The sequence below is a fragment of the Desmodus rotundus genome, chromosome 8 (assembly GCF_022682495.2).
Source record: "Desmodus rotundus isolate HL8 chromosome 8, HLdesRot8A.1, whole genome shotgun sequence".
Lineage (NCBI taxonomy): Eukaryota > Metazoa > Chordata > Mammalia > Chiroptera > Phyllostomidae > Desmodus > Desmodus rotundus.
Genome location: NC_071394.1, coordinates 75,715,736 through 75,735,176, shown reverse-complemented (window position 1 = coordinate 75,735,176; position 19,441 = coordinate 75,715,736). Strand labels below are relative to the sequence as shown.

Below are 19,441 nucleotides of genomic sequence, written 5' to 3'. Positions count from 1 at the left end.
CACCATTCTTCCTCCCCTCTGGTAACTACCAATCTGTTCTCTGTATATATGAGTATAAGTTATATTTTGTTTGTTTGTTTGTTTGTTTGTTTAATTCCACATATACATTAGATCATATGGTATTTGGCTTTCCCTATCTGACTTTTTTCAGTTAGCATAATACTCACTAGGTCCATCCAGGTCATTGCAAATAGCAAGATTTATTTATTTATTCATGACCAAGTAATGTTTCACTGTAAATATACACATGACATTTTCTTTATCCATTCATTCATTGACAGATGCTTGAGTTGTTCCCATATCTTGGCTGTTGTAAATAATACTATATTGTACATAGAAGTGCACATAGCTTTTCCAGAAGTAGAATTGATGCATCATATGGTACTTCTATATTTAATTTTTTGAAGAATTTCCATACTGTTTTTAATAGAGGTTGCACCAATCTACATGCCCCCCAAATGTGCATGAGGGTGCCCCTTTTATTTACATCCTCACCAACACTTGTTTCTTGTCTTTTTTGATAATAGCCATTCTAACAGGTATGAGGTGATTTTGATTTGCATTTTCCTGATAAGTAGTGATGTTGAGCATATTTCTGTATGTCTGTTGGCCATGTAAATGTTTTCTTTGGGAAAATGTCTATACAAATTAGTTGTCCATTTAAAAATCAGATTGTTTATTATTTTGTCATTGAGTTGTATGAATTCTTTATGTAGTTTGGATAGTAATCCCTTATCAGGTAAATGATTTGCAAATATCTCTTACCCCTTATTAGGATTTCTTTTGTTGCTAATTTTGTTTACTGTGCAGAGCATTTGGGGGTTTGATGTAGTCCTATTTGTTTATTTCTACTTTTGTTGACTTTGTCATTGGAGTCTGGTCAAAAAAAATCACTAGAACCAATGCCTAGAAACTTACTGCTTATATTTTCTTCTAAGAGTTTTATGATTTCAGGTCTTACATTCAAATCTTTAATCTGCTTTGAGTTAATTTTCATATTGGCATATGATAGTAATCCAGTTTTATTCTTTTCCATGTGTCTGTTCAGTTTTCCCAACAGCATTTATTGAAAAGACTGTCCTTTCCCCATTGTATATTCTTGTCTCCTTTATCATAAATTAATTGACCATATGTGTATTTTTATTTCTGGGCTGTTTTCTGTTCCATTGATTTATGTGTCTTTTTATGCCAATACCATACTCTTTTGTTTAATATAGATTTGTAGTATAGTTTGGAACCAAGGAACGTGATATCCCCAACCTTGTTTTTTTTCTCAAGATTTCTTTGATCCATTATATTTCCAGAGCTCCAAAAATGCAGATTCCTAAACTCCAATATAGACCTACTGAATCAAAGTCACTTACCATGGGATCTAGGATCTGCATATTAAAAAAATCTTCAACATTTTCTTAGTTTAAAAACTAAAAAAGCAAACAAACTAAGCCACAGAGAGGTCAACTCTCAAGAATTTTCATGGTAAATCAAGAGACAAGTTACTCTACTTTCCTCCACTGAGTTCCTAAATGTAGAAGAAAAAGCTGATAAACTATAAATGCAGGTATGACTAAATGCTGCTTCCAGAAAACCTTGACACATTGGTGCAAAATCCATTTCCTACCAGGGTCTAGGGTAGCTATGATGTGTAGAAAAAATGGGTAAGGGTGAATAAACAGCAATTCTATGTTTTTTTCCTTATCAAAATTGTACTTGTGGACTTTTTGAACAGTGACTGTGTCCACAGGTAATAGCACTCTCAGAAGCATTCTGTACTGTTGGTATCAGAATGAAGTACAGAGGTACATATCAGATGCACTGAGTTCAAGTCTAAACTTTGTGATTTAAAAGCTCCATGACCTTGGGCAAATTACTTCACAGCCTCAATTCTTTCATCTGTGAAAAGGGGATTATAATGATACCTATTTTTCCAAGAAGATGTGTTGTGAAGTTCTTGAGATCCCAGTGGCTGTTATCCACCATGCCTTCTTTACTTGACTAAGAAATTCTTTTCATGCTCATTTTTTTAGTGTCTACCTCAATGAGCCTCAATTTCCCCACTAGTAAGTTGAATTACAGGTGTAACAGCATCTTATATGAACTGGGAGTCAGCAGTGTAACACTTCTCATAGATTTTGCATGCACTGTTCAGTTCTAAATCTCCATGATCAAACTTCGGATTTAGAACACCCTGCCTACAACTGTTTCTTAAATTAATCATTCCAAAAAGAAAAATAAACACATCAGTAGGTTCATATCCCTTTTCTTTCATCTCAGCAGTGCACGTTAACAGTGAAATACTGTGCTCTCTTTCATACCCATACTGATTTCTCCAGGGTCCCTGATTTGCCAAGGAGGCATGCCATGCAACCTAGCACAGGGCTAGTGCATCTAGTAGTTCCAGGGGTTGTTTGTCATTACCTTTTCTTTTAAGCTTGAAAACCATTTGACAAATACAAACTCACTATAACTCATAGAACTGAGTAGAATTTTAAAGAAATAACCCTAATTTTCATGAATAACATTTGAGTTCATGCTGGTGCATGTCAGAAATGAAAATCACTATTATGATGATGAAATAAAAGGCTCTTGTGGATTTTGTTTATTTATTTTTTTAATTTTATTGATTATTCTATTACAGTTGTCCTGGGTTTTCCCCCTTTGCCCTCCCCCGCCCAGCTTCCCCCACTCCTCCAGGTAATCCTCCCACCATTATTCATGTCCATGAGTCATGTGTATAAGTTCGTTGCTACTCCATTTCCCATACTATACTTTACATCCCCATGGCTATTCTGTAACTACCTATTTGTACTTCTTAATCTCCTCACTTCTTCATCCATTCCCCCACACCCTTTTTCCATCTGGCAACTATTAAAACACTCTCCATACCCATGATTCTGTCTCTGTTCTTCTTGTTTGCTTAGTTTGATTTTTAGATTCAATTGTTGATAGATATGTTTTTTTGCCATTTTATTATTCATAATTTTGATCTTCTTTTTCTTAAAATAAGTGCGTTTAACATTTCATATAATAATGCTTTGGTGATGATGAACTCCCACCATCTTTAGTGTAGATGATCCATGGTCCAAGGTTTGGGAGGCACTGACCTGGAAGGTGGGACTTTGAGAAAACTAGAGGAAAAGGGCAGCCATCATGCCATTCCCCTCTTTCTCATTTTCCTTTCCATTTCTTACTCCACTGCTACCCTCCTTGAACTTTCTGTCCAAAGTCTCAATGCTGTTCCATCTGCCTGAAATACCCATCACTATGGTTCACCAGCCTCAGGCTCTCTCTCCTCTCTTGACTATCAGTCAGTCCTCCAGGAAGAGTCCCTGTAAGCAAGGCTAGGTCATCTCAGTGATTAGCACAGGGTAATTTACATTGGCGTCTTGCCTCTTCTTCCTTTAGGATTTTAAAATCTTCAATGACAAGGACTTTGGCTTCTTCAATGTTATTATCTTGCTCACAGTACAATGCCTTAAGCAGAAAGGATAAATAAATAAAGATGAAGTTGATGCAATAATCACCCTTAATAAGAAAATTCAAAGAGTCATTAAGGTCTAGAAATCTCTCAGTACCACCCCAACAAGATAGGAAATTGAGGCCTATGAAGGGAAATAACCTTCCCATTATCACACACTACACTAGTTCTTAGATGCCTTAGAGATCTACCTTATGCATCTCTCTTCTCTACATTTATTTTACAATTAAAATTGACATACAATATTACATTAATTTTAGGTATACAATATAGTGATTAGACATTTATGTAACATTTGAAGTGATCACTGGATATGTCTGATACCATCCTGACACCATACCTAGCAATTACAATATTATTGACTATATCCCCCATGCTGTCTCTTACATACTCATGACTATTTTGTAACTACTAATCTGTACTTTTTAATCTTTTTGTCTTTTTCACCCAGTCCCCCAACCCCCTCCCTTCTGGTAACCATCAGTCTGTTCTCTATGATTCTCTGTTTTGTTTGTTTATTGTGTTCCTTAGATTCCACATATAAGAGAGATATTTGTCTTTCTCTGTCAGATTTACTTCAGTTAGCACAATAGTCTCCAGGTCCATTAATGCTATCACAAATGGTAATATTTCTTTATTTTTTGTGGCTGAAAATATTCCATCGAATATATGCACCACATTTTCTTTAGCCAGTTGTCTGTTGGTGGACACTTAGATCACTTCCATATCAGGAATATTGTAAATAATGCTGCAATAAACATGGAGGTACATAACTCTTTTCTAATTAATATTTGGGGTTTCTTCTAATAAATACCCAGAAGTGGAATTGCTTATCAGAAGGTAGTTTTATTTTTAATTTTTTGAGAACCCTCCATATTGTTTTCTTCCAGAGTGCTATATCAATTTGCAATCCCACCAACAGAGCACAGAGTTTTCCTTTCTTAACATTCTCATCAACACTTGTTTCTGTCAAGGTGATATCTCATTGTAGTCTTAATTTGAATATCTGTGATGAATAGTGATATTGAGCATCTTTTCATGTGTCTATTGGCCATAGAATGTTCTCTTGGGAGAAGTGTCTGTTCATCTCCTTTGCCAATTTTTAAATTGGATTGTTTTTGCTCTTAAGTCATATGTGTTCCTTATATATTTTGGATTTTACCCCTTATCAGATGTATCATTCATGAATATCTTAACCCATTCAGCAGTTGTATTTTCATTTTGTTGATGGCATTTTTTTTATTTTAACGTAGTCCAATTTGTTTATTTTTTCTTTTGTTTCCATTGCCTGGAGAAACATTTCAAAAATCTACATATAGTATTAAGAGCAATGTCAGAGAGTTTACTGCCTATGTTTTCTTCTAGGAGTTTTATAGTTTTGCGTCTTACATTTAAGTCTTTGATCCATTTTTAGTTTATTTTTTATATAGTATAACAAAGTGATCTAATTTTATTCTTTTGCATGTGTCTGTCCAGTATTCCCAACCTCATTCTTTGAAGAAACTGTTCTTACCTGTTGTAGATTCTTGCTTACTTTGTCATAGATTAATTGACCATGTAGGTGTGGGTGTATTTCTGGGTTCTCTATTGTGTTTCACTGATCTATGTGTTTTTATGTGCCAGTATCATGTAGTTTTGATAACTATAGCCCTGTAGTATAGTTTGGTATCAGATAGCCCTATTACCTGCAACTTTGTTCTTGTTTTTTAAGATTGCAATGGCTATTCTGGGTCATTGATGGTTCTGTGTAAATTTCAAGATTGTTTGTTCTGTGAACACTGCCGTTGGTATTTTTTAGGGATTGCATTGAATCTGTAGTTTTCTCTGTGTATTATGGGCATTGGAACAATGTTAATTCTTCCTATCCATGAGCATGGTGTATGCTTCCACTTATTTGCATCTTCTTTAATATTTTTCAATGTCTTATAGTTTTCTTTTTGTTTAACTTTTTTTTATTGTTGTTCAAGTACAGTTGTCTCGATTTTCTCCCCACCCCAGCCATCCCCAGCTTCCTCCCCTGATCCCACCCCGCCTTGGTCTTGTCCATGTGTCCTTTATAGTAGTTCCTGAAAACCCTTCTCCCTTTGCCCCCCATTTTCCCCTCCAACCTTCCCTCTGGTTACTGTCAGATTGTTCTTAATTTCAATGTCTCTGATTATATTTTGCTTGCTTGTTTGCTTTGTTGATTAAGTTCCACTTATAGGTGAGATCATATGGTATTTCACCGCCTGGCTTCTTTCACTTAGCATAATGCTCTCCAGTTCCATCAATGCTGTTGCAAAGGGTAGGAGCTCCTTCTTTCTTTCTGCAGCATAGTATTTCCTCTTGTAACAATGTCTTACAGTTTTCTGAGTACAAGTATTTTACTTCCTTAGTTAAATTTATTCCTATGTATTTTATTCTTTTTCATAATATTGTGATTTCACTTTTCACTACTTCATCATTGGTGTATAACAATGCAACTTATATCTGAATAAGAATTTTGTATTTTTACTGAATTCATTTAATCTAATCTTTTTTTGGTTGAATCTTTAGAGTTATCCATATATGTTAACTACAAATAGTGACAGTTTTATTTCTTCCTTTCTAATTTGGATGTCTTTTATTAATTTTTTTCTCTTTCTTTTGTCTGATTGTTGTGACCAGGACTTCCAATATTATGTTGATTAAAGAGGTGAAAGTGTACATACTTGTCTGTCCCTGAGCAAAAGAAAAAGGTTTCAGTTTTTCACCATTGAGTATGATCTTAGCTATGTGCTTGTTATGGATGGTCTCTATTATGTTGAGGTATACTCCATCTACACACACTTTGCTCAGAATTTTTATTGTAAGTGAATGTTAGATGTTGTCAAATGGTTTTACTGCATCTATTGATGTGATCATATGATTTTTATTCTTCATTTTGTTTATGTGATATATCAGTCTAATTCCTTTGTTGATATTGTAGCCCAGGGAAAAAAATCCTACTTGATCATTTTGAATGATCTTTTTAATATTTTGCTGAATTAGATTTGTTAATATTTTATTGAGAATTTTTGCATCTCTGATCATGAGGGATATTGGCCAATATTTTTTTTAGTGTATTTGTTTGGTTTTAGTATCAGGACAGTGAATTCATAAAACTTCATAAGTTCATGAGTCAAACTTCATAAAATGAATAAGAGAGTCTTCCCTTCTCAATTTTTTGGGACAGTTTGAGAAAGATAGGTATTGATTCTTCTTTGAATGTTTGAAAAAGTTCACCTGTGAAACCATCTGATACATGACATTTGTTTGTTGGGAGTTTTTTTTAAATTATTGACTCAATTTAGTTAGTAGTTATCAGTATGTTCAGATTTACTGTTTCTTCTTGATTCAGTCTTGGAAGATTGTATGCTTCTAGAAATGTATTTTTTTCTTCCAGATTGTTAATTTTTGGCATATAATTGTCTACAGTATTTTCTCATAATTCTTTATATTTCTGTGGTGTCAGTTGTCACTTTTCTCTTTCATTTCTGATTATACTTATTTGAATCCTGTCTCTATTTTCCTTCATTCTGCCTAAAGATTTATCAATTTTGGCTACCAGTTTGTTTGATTCTTCCTTTCTTTCTTTCTTTCTTTCTTTCCTTCTTTCTTTCTTTCTTTCTTTCTTTCTTTCTTTCTTTCTTTCTTTCTTTCTTTCTTTCTTTCTTTCCTTCCTTCCTTCCTTCCCTCCTTCCTTCCTTCCTTCCTTCCTTCCTTCCTTCCTTCCTTCCTTCCTTCCTTCCTTCCTTCTTTCTTCTTTCTTTCTTTCTTTCTTTCTTTCTTTCTTTCTTTCTTTCTTTCTTTCTTTCTTCTTTCTTTCTTTCTTCCTTTCTTTCTTTCTTTCTTCTTTCTTTCTTTCTTTCTTTCTTCCTTCCTTCCTTCCTCCTTCCTTCCTTCCTTCCTTCCTTCCTTCCTTCCTTCCTTCCTTTCTTTCTTTCTTTCTTTCTTTCTTTCTTTCTTTCTTTCTTTCATACTCACCTGAGGATATGCGTACTGATTTTAGAGAGAGAGGAAGGGAGAGACAGAGAGAGAGAAACATCAAAGTCAGAGAGGAACATTGGTTGGTTGCTTCCTGCAGGTGCCCTTACTAGGGATCAAACTCCCAACCTAGGTATGTATCCTGACCAGGGATTGAGCCCACAACCTTTTGGTATATTGGACATTACTCCAACTAACTGAGCCACCCAGCCAGAGTAATTTTGGTTACCTTTTTTAAAAAAACTAGCTTTCGGTTTTATTGATCTTTTCTATTGATTTCTTTAACTCTATTTTGTTTATTTCCATTCTGATTTTTATTATTTCCTTCCTTCTATCTGCTTTGCACTTTGTTCTTCTTTCTCTAATTCCTTTAGGTATAAAGTTAGATTGTTTATTTGAGATGTTTCTTGTTTCTTGAGGTAGGCCTGAATTGTTGTAAATATCCCTCTTAGAACTGCCTTGTCTATGCCCCATAGAGTTTGAATCATTGTATTTTCTTTTTTTTTTTTTTATTGTTATTCAATTACAGTTGTATGCCTTTTCTCCCCATCCCTCCACCCCACCCCAGGTGAACCCACCTCCCTCCCCCCTCTCCACCCTCCCCCTTGGTTTTGTCCATGTGTCCTTTATAGTAGTTCCTGTAATCCCCTCTACCCATTGTCCCCGACCCCACCCCCCACCCCCGCCCTGGCTATTGTTATATTGCTCTTAACTTCAATGTCTCTGGTTATATTTTGTTTGCTTTTTTCTTCTATTGCTTATGTTCCCGTTAAAGGTGAGATCATATGGTATTTGTCCCTCACTTTCATTTGCCTCAGCGTATATTTTGACTTCTCCCTTGATTTCATTGTAAACCTATTAATTATTTAGTGCCATGTTATTTAGCCTCCATATGTTTGTTGGTTTTTTTCAGTTTTCTTCTTGTAATTGATTTCTAGTTTTATACCACTGTGATTTGGTAAGTAGCTTGGTATGATTTCAATCTTCCTAAATTTACTGAGATTTGTTTTGTGGCCTAACATGTTGCCTATCCTAGAAAATGTTCTATGCACACCTGAAAGGAATGTATATTCTTCTGCTTGTGGGTAAAATGTCCTAAGAATATCAATGAATTCCATCTGGTCTAATGTATCTTTTAAGGCCACTGTTTCCTTATTGATTTTCTGTCTGAATAATCTATTAAATAATGTCAATAGAGTGTTAAAATTCTCTATTATGACTGTGTTACTGTTGATCTCTCCCTTTATGTCTGTTAATATTTGCTTTATGTATTCAGGTGCACATTTGGTGTGCATATGTTTACAACATTTATATCCTCCTGTTGGATTAGTCCCTTATCATTATGTAGTGTCCTCCTTTGCCTCATACTTTTTTTTCTTTTAATGGAATGCTTCACAGATTTGCGTGTCAGCTTTGTGCAGGGGCCATGCTAATCTTCTCTGTATTGTTCCAATTTTAGTATATGTGCTGCAGAAGCGAGCACTCTTACTTTGTTTTAAAGTCTTTTTTGTCTGATATATAAGTATTACTACTCCACTTTTTTTGTTTGTTTGTTTCTACTTGCATGAAATACTGTTCCATCCCTTGACTCTCAGTTTGTGTGTCTTTCAATCTGAACTGGATTTCCAATAAGCAACATATGTCCAAGCCTTGGTTTTTCAACTATTTAATCTGTCTTTTGACTGGAGCACTTAGTGCATTTTCATTTAAAATAATTATTGGTACTTAAGTAGTTATTACTATTTTGTTCTTTCTTTTCTGATTGTTTTTGTAGTTCTCTGTTCCTTTCTTATTGCTTTCTTTTCTTATTCCCCTTGCTCTCTTCTCTTGTATGTTGATGACTTCCTCTAGTGTTAGGTTTGAATTAGTTTCCCTTTATTTCTTATATATCTCTTATAAATTTTTGGTTTGTGGTTACCATGTGCTTCATATACACATGAGCAATTTTATAGCAGTCTATTGTAAGATGATTGTCATTTAAATTCAAAGACATTCTAAAATCACTACCATTTTTACTTACCTCCTCTACATTTATATTTTTTCATTACTGTGTGTGTGTGTTTGTGTGTATCCATTAATTTATTGTTGCAATTATGCATGATCTTCCTTTTTATCTTGTGACCCTTATACTTGCATTTTAATAGGTTGATACACTGCTTCTACTAAATGTTTGCCTTTGTCATTAAAAACTTTTTTCTCTCCTATTTTTCTTATATGAATTTTATCTTTTCTACTTAAAAGAGTCCCTTTAACACTTTTTTTTGTATTACTGGTTTAGTGGTGAACTCCTTTAGCTTTTTCTTGTCTGGAAAACTTTTCACCTTTGTTTCTATTCTAATTATAATTTTGGTGGGTAGAGCAGTGTTGGTGAAGGCTTTTCCATTCATCATCTTTATTGCATCTCATTCCCTTCTGTCCTGCAAAGTTTCTGTTGAAAAAATCAGCTGTCAGTCTTATGGGAACTGCCTTATATGTAACTAACTGCTTTTCTCTTGTTACTTTTAAGATTCTCTCTTTGTATTTAACCTTTGAAATTTTAGTTATGTTGTGCCTTGGTGAAGGCTTCTTTGGGTTCATCTTGTTTGGGACTCTGCATTTCCTTGGCTTGGATGTTTTTTTCCATCACTGGGTTAAAGAAATTTTTCATCATTACTTTTTAAAACTGGTTTTCAGTCTCTTGCTCTATTCTTCTTCTGGAACACCTATAGTGCACATGTTTGTACACTTAATATTGTCCCAGAGGTTCCTTTAACTATCCTCATTATTTTTAAATACTTTTTTTTCTTCTTGCTGTTCTGATTGTGTGTTTTTGTCTCTTTGTCTTCCAGATCACTGATTCAATCCTCTGCTTCATCTAATCTGCTCTTGATTCTCTATAGGGTATTCTTCATTTCTATTATTGTATTCTTCAGTTCTGACTGGTTCTTTTTTTATCCTCACCTCAGGACTTTTTTTTTTCATTGATTTTTTTAGAAAGAGAAAAAGGGTGGAGAGGAAGGGAGAGAAATATTGATGTGAGAGAGAAAGGTCAATCAGTTGCTCCTTGTATGTACCCCAACTAGGGACAGAAACTGCAACCTAGTCATGTGTCATGACTGGGAATTGAATCTGTGACCTTTCAGTTTATGGGGTGATGCTCCAACCAACTGAACCACACCAGCCAGAGTTGACTGGTTCTTTTTTTTTTTTTTTTTTTTTTTTGCCATTATATGTTACCTATCTCTTTGTTGAAGTTCTTACTAAGATCTATTCTTCCCCTAAATTTATTAAGCATCCTAATGACCAGTGTTTTGAACTCTGTATCAGGTAGATTGCTTGTCTCCATTTTATTCCTTTTTCTATGATTTTGTCCTGTTATCTTATTTGGGACTTTTTTTTTTTTTTTGGTCTCCTCATTTAGGCTGCCTCCTTGTATTTATTTCTATGTATTAGGGAAATCTGCTCTGTCTTCTGGTCTTTTATAGAGTGGCCTTATGTAGAAGGTGTCCTGTGGGGCTTATTAGGGCAATCTCCTTGGTCACCTGACAGATTGGGTCCCCTTGAGGATTGTGTGGATTGTGTGTGCCCTTCTGTTGTAGTTGGGTCTTGAGAGCTGTTGTCAATGCGTGCCATTGACCCTCAGGTTGACTGGCTGTTAGGGCTGTCTGTGACTGCAAAGGATGAGCTTTTGTGAAAGGGTTGACCCATCAGAGCAACAGTCACTTTAGTGGGATTCTGGTGCCAGCTCAGTCCACTTTTTGCACACTGTTTGTGGAGCTGTTTGAGTAGGGCTCTGGTGCAGTCCAAAGATGGCCACTAGCTTGATTATGTTTGGAGCCTCATGGGAGTGGCTTCTGTGTTGGCCAAGGTCAGTCACTGTTTGTGTCAGTCTTGGGGCTGCCGGGGAAGATCTACTAAGTGATCTGTCAGAATGCTGGGCTTCGGGTCACTTTGAGGGAGCTATCATGCACAGTTAGCCTGCCCACTGCTTGTGTGGGTTTGTGTATCTTTGAGAAAGTCTGAAGCTCAAGTCTAGGGTAGTCAAAACTTGTAAGAGGTTTACTGTCCTTTGAGTGAGTCTGTAGCATGAACTAAGGCAGGTTGCTCATGTTAAACAGCCACTGGAAGATGCTGGGTCAGGCAGTTTGTTGGGTGGGGCATGGTCTCAGGGAATCACCAGGGTGGGGTTAATGATGTTAGCTAGGTTAATGGAGAGCTCAGATTTCATGTCCACCTGTGCTGGGCTGGCTTGGTGGGTAGAGAGCTCAACATTGGAACAATGGCTCCTGTTTGCACTTCTAGCCCTGGAGAGAGTTGCCCAGACCCCTGCCTCTCCAGCCCTCACACAAAAGTTAGTCAATTTAGTTCCTGTACTTTTATGTTCCTGCCCAACCTTGAGCTTTGAGAGAGTGAGTTTGTGTGCAGGTCCTTTAAGAATAGCAACTGGGTGTCCCAAAGTTTTTTGCTTTTCTCAGACACAATCCCCACTGGTTTCCACAGCCAGAAGTTATGGGACTCCCCTTCCCACACTGATGCCCCAGTTTGGGACTGTCATCCCTCATTCCTCAGGGGGAAACTCTGCAGCTGAGATATCCCTCCTGTTTCTTAATTGTCACACCATGAATGTGGGGCCTGCCGCTTCTATTTCTCCTCCCTCCTACCAGTCTCAATGTGGCTTCTTCTTACATCCATGGTTATAGGACTTTTGTTTGCTAGTCTTCTGGTGGTTCTCAGTGATAGTTGTTCTAAATTTTAGCTATAATTTGGAAGTAGTTTTGGGACAAGGTGAGCACAGAATTTATCTACTCTGCTGTTTTCACTGGAGACCCTATTGAACACTTATAATTTTACATAAATTATATTATTTAATACTTACCTCAGTCCTATTTTATATATGTACATATTGAGTCTTCCAGTGAAAAATAAGTTGCCTGAATAATTAATAAGAAGAGACCAATCCCTATCAGTCTGGGATTAATTCTAGGCAGGCACCATCCAATAGAACTTTTTGCAGTGATGAAAAGATTCTATATCTGTGCTGTTCGCTACCATAGTCATTAGCCATATATTGCTACTGAGCTCTTGAAATATGGTTAGTGGAACTGAGAAAACTAATTTTTAATTTTATTTAATATAATAATTTATATTTAATTAAAACATTTTTATTGATTGATTTTAGAGAGAGGGAAGAAAGGAGGAGAGAGAAAGAGAAACATTGATTTGTTGTTCCACTAATTAATTCATTCATTGGTTGATTATTATGTGTGATCTGACCAGGAATTGAATATGAAACCCTGGCATGTCAGACAATGCTTTAAACAGCTGAGCTACACAGCCAGGACTAACTTATATTTAATTTTGAATAGCTGCCCATGGCTATGGCAACCATATTATCTTTCACAGGTCTAAGCTATCTAACTCACGTACAAAAACTTCGTACCATCACACTATTTTCTTAATTGTGTCCCTTTCATAGTGGCTACTGAGACAAGGATTTGGGTACAAATAGCTTATTTAAGGGATGATCCTAGGCAGCCAGTGAGGGGGGGGGAAGTGAGATAGGAATAGTGGTAAACTAATAAAGGCTGAATTAGTTGGCTAGAGGCATTTGAAATTAATTTTTTAGGGGATACCCTGAGAGCCTGTTGTAGAAGATACCTCATAATCATCCCATTGTGGGGTGAGGAAGTGGTCATTTTTATCCAACAACTCCCTGGCCTCATTGGTTGAGGGCTGCTCCTGGGGCACTGACACATCATCCTTACCCTCAGACTTACAGCCTGCCTCTTCTGTGGGACAGTCACGTACGTCCTTGTGGCTAGATAAAACTTTAGGACATTGAGCCACAGGTGCATGAAGGTTGGACTGTCCTGCAAGGCTGCAGGTGACTTCTAGGGAGATCAAGGGGATATGAGGTCATGTAAAAATATATTGAATTTCACTTTAAACTTACAGATTAGCTCATATTTGTATTTCACCTGGAGTGGGAAGAAGGGCACTTGAGATTGGTAAGAAAGGTTCTGCTACTTAAAAAAGAAAAAGTTCCCTAACTATAGTTCTAAACTGTGCTCTGGTCTGCTTTTCTGACCACATCAGTTAGTGAATTTTGTTCTATTAAGTATTGTTTCTAGCTCAGCATGGATAGTCTAAATATCCCTGTAGTCTGGGCCCCTCAACAGGGCTGAAAAATGGCTGACCCTAGAATTTCTCGGTGGAAACATAAAGAGACTCAAACATTCCAGAAAGTGTTTGTTTGTTTGGCTTTTATTTGATATACAGTACATAAAAAGATTAGAGGCAGCAAGAAAACCAGGGATAATCTACATGTGTTTTTTTTAAATACAAATATATTTTACAGCAGAAGTTGAAAGAAGTGGTGCAAATAATGATTTCTCCTTCTCTGATATCAAGCTTTGTTGAGCTCCCAGGAAAGCAAATGTGTAATTATGGTGAAGTCAGTCGAATGAAGGCCAAGTAAAAAGGGAGATGAGCTTTAGGAGGAAAAACACTCGATTCTGCAAAGAAAGCAGCATTAAGGATCCTAGCCACTTGATCCAGATTAGCTGCTGGTCTTTACAGGCTTGAGCTCAAAGAATGTGGAAAACTCTTGATATTGTAGGAAAATGAATGTTACCAAAGTTCTGTTTGAGCCAATGGATGACTATAGAGGCAAAGGAGAGCTTAGCTACCTCAAAAAGAAGATGCTTAGACAGATTTCTTCATGTTACAAACTTCTGTCAATTTCTTTTCAAGAATTCTGTTTAAAAAAATAGAAATAACCTTGGATCAAAGTTAAAGCAAGAGTTTCTATAAGAGTGAAGCCAATAATGCCACAAGGGAAAAAAATCGAGGGAGACTAGAGTAAAATTTTTGCATGAAAATATTACAAATATATCTAGAAGCTCTTTAGAAAATAAAAAACACCATGATGGACAAATGACATGCATAAAAAATTCAGAAAGGAAGAGGTAGAAATCTTTAGTAAACAAGAAAAAGTAGGATTTACTTCATTGAATGTATTGAAGAAATGCAAAATAAAACAAAAGATAACATTACTTATTAAAGTTTGTGCATGTTTTTAAATAAATAAAATGTTTAATATGTATTCAATTGGGTTACATCCTACCAGAGGACAATTTGGCAATATACACATATATGCAGAGCCTTAAAAAGTTTAAATCCTCCAAACTAATAATTTTATTTCTGAGGATTATTTAAAACAAATACTTAAATTTAAAGTTAGAGATTTTTATTCAAAGACATTAATTGCAGCAATATATGTAACAGAGAAATTTTGGAAACCATGTTCTTGGTTAATAGTTCATAAAATACACTAGAATATTGAGCAACACCAAAAATTATGAAATTTAAATTTATTTAAAGAAGCAATGTATGCACACTGTGAGATTTTTAAACTCTCTGAAGGTAATAGCCACTGTTACTGTCTCATTTTTCCTTATTACTGTCTTATATTTCCTTAATAATTTTTCTTTAAGAATTTTATATATATATATATATTTGTTCATATATTCATCTATTTTCTATCTATAAGTACTATTTCTATCTATAGATCTATATCTATACCCATATCTATATATTTATGTTTATCAATCCATGCATCCATCTATCTGGACTGCTTCTTGTCTTTGTAAATAAAACTTTATTGGAACTCATGCACACTCATGTCTTTATGTATTATCTATGGCTGCTTTCCAGTTACAATGGCAGAATTGAGTAGTTGCAGAGACCATATGATTTAAAAGATGTATCTGGACATCTACAGAAAAAGTTTGCTAATTCCTGTACCTCATGCTAACTTTTTAGAATTTAAGCTAATAGATTGTAGTACAAATTCATAGAATATAAGCTCAGTGAGTGCAAATGTTTGTATATTTTGTGTTATTGTATTCTCAATGCCTAGAACAGTATCTGACACGTAATAAGTCCTCAACAAATATTTGTGAAGTGAATGAATGAGATCAGTTGCTCCTATTACTGTGCATTCCTGTGATTTCCATGTCACTTTTTAGTACTACAAGTAATGCTACAGTGAACACAGATCTTTGCTAACTTCTACAATTATATCACAAACAATTTTTGAAAAACATTGAATGGCATGGGAAACATTGATACATCAAATTTTATTTATTTATTTATTTTTAATCATATCTCTTGTTTTATCAAACTTTCCATTTGACATTATCAAATGCTTTTGGAAAGATCATGCTTTATCATGAGTAAAGGCAACATTGAAGTTTACATAATGAGGAGAGTTTGTTTTTACGAATGTTAGCCTCTGCTGATAAGTACTTCCAAATCTCACTTAGTATGCATTAAACTTAAGCATGTTCAAACACTGCACTGAGGATTTCCAAGCAGGTTAAGCAGACTGAGAATGATCAGTAGATTCTTCTACATATATTTTCCTCTGGAACTTAGGCAACTTCCAGATTTCAAGTAATTAGAGAGTTCTTTCATGTTTCTTGGCTACAATGCATTTCTCCCCTTGCAACTGAATGTTTCTCAATAGGGTGGACAAAAGGGTTCTTTCATAAAAATTTCAATATATAAGGCCATTTTCAGATGTAAAGTTGATACACAGGTTGTTTTTTAAGAGATCGATACAGAAGTTTCCATAACTTACTTGTTCTGCATGAAAAAACATGGTGTACCCAGCTTGACAACACCATGATTTAGGGACCTCAGGTTAACCATATTTGATTCAAAAGAGACCTTTCTTTCTTTCTTTTTTTTTACTAAATATTTTTGAATTTTATTGTTGTTCAAGTACAGTATTCTTCCTTTTCCCCCACCCCTCCCCTTCACCTCAGCCATCCCCACCTCCCTCCCCTATTTCCACGCTCCCTTGTTTTTGTCTAGGTGTCCTTTATGGTTGTTCCTGTAAACCCTTCACCCTTTCCCCCCCATTAACCCCTCCCATCTCCCCTCTGGTTACTGTGAGTGTGTTCTTAATTTCTATGTCTCTGGTTATATTTTGCTTGCTTTTTTGTTTTGTTGATTAGGTTCCAGTTAAAGGTGAGATCATATGGCATTTGTCCCTCAACACCTGGCTTATTTCACTTAGCATAATGCTCTCCAGTTCCATCCATGCTGTCAAAACGGTAGGAGCTCCTTCTTTCTGCTGCATAGAATTCCATTGTGTAAATGTACAAAAGTTTTTTGACCCATTCATTTAGTGATGGGCACTTAGGTTTCTTCTAGCACTTGGCTGTTGTAAATTGTGCTGCTATGAACATTGGGGTTCATAGGTTCTTTTGGATTGGTGTCTCAGGTCTCTTAGGGTATAATCCCAGCAGTGGAATTGCTGGGTTAAAAGGGAGTTCCAGTTTTAGTTTTCTGAGGAAATTCCATACACTTTTCCATAGTGGCTGCACAAGTCTGCAATCCCACCAACAGTGCACTAGGGTTCCCTATTCTCCACAACTTCTCCAACACTTCTTTGTTGCTTTGGTTATGATGGCCATTCTCAATGGTGTGAAGTGGTATCTCATTGTGGTTTTAATTTGCATCTCCCTGATGGCTAGGGATATTGAGCATCCTTTCATATGTCTCTGGACCCTCTGTATGTTCTCCTTAGAGAAGTGTCTATTCAAGTCCTTTGTCCATTGTTTTAATTGGGTTTCTTGTCTTAGAGTGGAGTCATGTGAGTTCTTTATATATTTTGGAGATGAAACCCTTGTCTGAGGCATCTTGGCAAATATGTTTTCCCATATGGTTGGTTCTCTTTTCATTTTAGTGCTATTTCTTTAGTCGTGCAGAAGCTTTTTATTTGGTTGAGATCTCATTTGTTTATTCTTTCCTCAATGTCCCTTGCTCTAGGGGACAGACATATCAGTGAAAATATGGCTGCGTGGAATATCTGAGATTTTCCTGCCTATGTTCTCCTGATGGACTTTTATGGTGTCACAAATTATATTTAAGTCTTTTATCCACCTTGAATTTATTTTTGTGTATGGTGTAAGTTGGTGGTCAAGTTTCATTTTTTTGCAAGTAGCTGTCCAGATCTCCCAACACCATTTGTTGAAGACTCTGTGTTTATTCCATTTTATGCTGTTGCCCCCTTTGTCAAATACTAATTGACTATAGAGACTTGGGTTCATTTCCGGGCTCTGTATTCTGTTCCATTGGTCCATGTGTCTGTTCTTGTGCCAGTACCAGGCTGTTTTGATTACAGTGGCCTTGTAATACAGTTTGATATCAGGTATTGTGATCCCTCCTCTTCCTGCTTTGTTCTCCTTTCTCAAAATTGCTGCAACTATTTGGGTCATTTATGGTTCCATATAAATTTTTTGAGTGTTTGTTCTATATATGGTACTTTAAAGGTACTGCATGGAAACTATAAGTTGCTTTGGGTAGTATGGCCATTTTGATGATGTTAATTCTTCCAATCCATGAACACAGTATATGCTTCCATTTGTTTGTGTCTTCCTTAATTTCTTTCTTCAGTGTTGTGTAGTTTTCTGAGTACAGGTCTTTTACCTCCTTGCTTAGGTTTATTTCTAGGTATTTTATTTCTAGGGTTTATCTTGTTGCTATAGCAAATGGAATTTATTTCCTGATCTCTGTTTCTCATATTTCATTCTTGGTATACAAAAATGCCTTTGATTTCTGAATATTGACTTTGTATCCTGCTGTTTTGCCAAATTCGTTTATTAGGTCAAGCAAGTTTTTGGCAGAGTCTATCAGATTTTCTGTGTATAGTATCATGTCATCAGCAAACAATGACAGTTCTGTTTCCACTTTTCCAATTTGGGTACCTTTTATTTCCTTGTCTTGTCTGATTGCTGTGCATAGTACTTCCAATACTATGTTGAATAGAGTGGTGAAAGTGAATAACCTTGTCTTGTTCCTGATCTTAGTGGGAAAGCTCTAAGTTTTTGTCCATTGAGTATGATGTTGGCTGTAGGTCTCTCATATATAGCCTTTACTATGTTGAGGAATACTCCCTCTATTCCCATTTTGCTGAGTGTTTTAATCATAAATGAGTGCTGTACCTGATCAAATGCTTTTTCCTCATCTACTGCTATGATCATGTGATTTTTGTCTTTGCTTTTGTTTATGTGATGTACTACGTTTATCAATATGCAAATATTGTACCATCCTTGCATCCCTGGGATGAATCCCACTTGGTCATTGTGTATGATCTTTGTAATGTACTGCTGGATGCAGTTTGCCAATATTTTGTTGAAGACTTTAGTGTCATCAGTGATATTGGCCTGAAGTTTTCTTTCTTTGTTGTGTCTTTATCTGGTTTGGGGATTAGGATGATGCTAGCTTCATAAAAAGAGTTTGGGAGTCTTCCATCAGTTTGGATTTTTGGAATAATTTGTGAAGGATAGGGGTTAGCTCTTCCTTAAATGTTTTGTAGAATTCTCCTGTGAAACCATCTGGTCCAGGGCTTTTGTGTGTTGGGAGTTTTTTGATGACTGCATCAATTTCGTCTGTTGTTATTGGTCTGTTCAGGTTTTCTGCTTCTTCTTCATTCAGTTTTGGAAGATTATATTTTTCTAGAAATGTGTCCATTTCATCTAGGTTTTCAAATTTCTTAGCATACAGTTCTTCGTAGTAATTTCTTACAATCCTTTGTATTTCTACGGTATCAGTCATAATCTCTCGACTTTCATTTCTAATTCTGTTTATTTGGATCCTCTCTCTTTTTTTCTTGATGAGCCGACTTAAAGGCTTGTCTGTTTTGTTTCTCTTTTCAAAGAACCAGCTCCTGGATTCATTGATCCTTTGAATTGTGCTTTTAGTCTCTATGTCATTTAAATCTGCTCTGATCTTGGTTATTTCCTTCCTTCTGCTTGCTCTGGGCTGTCTTGTTGTTGTTCCTCGAGTTCTTGTAGTCATAGGGTTAGGTTGTTTGTTTGAAATGTTTCTATCTTTTTAAGGTAGGCCTGTATTGCTATGAACTTCCCTCTTAGGACTGCCTTTGCTGTGTCCCATAGGTTTTGGGTTGTTGTGAGTTCATTTTCATTTGTT

General features: G+C 35.8%; 1 non-coding gene across 1 annotated transcript; it reads right to left on the bottom strand.

Moving 5' to 3' along the window:
• Window positions 1-8,835: 8,835 nt before the first annotated feature.
• Window positions 8,836-8,942, bottom strand: LOC112301330 (U6 spliceosomal RNA). The gene has a single exon (XR_002974473.1). It is a non-coding gene; the product is annotated as a U6 spliceosomal RNA (small nuclear RNA).
• Window positions 8,943-19,441: the final 10,499 nt, after the last annotated feature.